Below are 802 nucleotides of genomic sequence, written 5' to 3' on the forward strand. Positions count from 1 at the left end.
TTATTATCAGGGGATTGCTCCCCCTCCTCCTTGGTCCAGTTGTAAGTTTGGGTTATGTGGATTTCAATCACCTGTAACTAACCATTAAACCCCCTCCCCCCCCATGAATGGAACCCGGGCAGATTTGCTCATCACTATCTATGAGAAGATGTTTCGGGAATGTGGTCATGTGACTGATGAGGCAGTGGCGTCACAAGGGGGGTGCGGCCCGCACCCGGCTGACACCAAAATGACTCACAGTCACTCACAGCCAAGATGGCCGCCGGCAGGTATCAGAACACTGCATGCGCAGTGACGTCTCGCGGGGTGACACTCGGTTACCGCTCCGGGTGTCACCCAGCCTCGGGACGCCCCTGTGATGAGGAGCTGTAGGCAGGGGCGTCCTGGGGCCGGGTGTCACCGGGTGATACCCCGCCATGTCCTCATCGTGGGTACGCGTGATATGTCATCGAACATGCGCAGCTATCTGACTGACGCCTGGCGGTGGCCATCTTGGTGATGGGCGATGGCAGAGAGAGGAGGGGACGGTCATCCTCTCTCCTGACACTGTCGGGCTCTTGGTCCATGACCGAGTGCCCAACTTTATAGAGGGGGTGACACCAAAATGACTGTCAGTCATTTTGGTGTCACCCCTGCAATGGTGTCACCCGGGTGACGCCACTGGCTGTAGATCAAAGATCATGTATCATCCGTCAATTGCGCAATCAGCGCTCTGATAATAAACGGATCAATGAAAAGAATACGCAAGAAAATTATTGTTGCGTGTTTCCATTTTCCTCCGGCACAAGCACGCTTTGCCCCC

This window comes from Nanorana parkeri, unplaced genomic scaffold (genome assembly GCF_000935625.1).
Source record: "Nanorana parkeri isolate BGI_ZX_2015 unplaced genomic scaffold, ASM93562v1 scaffold2300, whole genome shotgun sequence".
Classification (NCBI taxonomy): Eukaryota; Metazoa; Chordata; class Amphibia; order Anura; family Dicroglossidae; genus Nanorana; species Nanorana parkeri.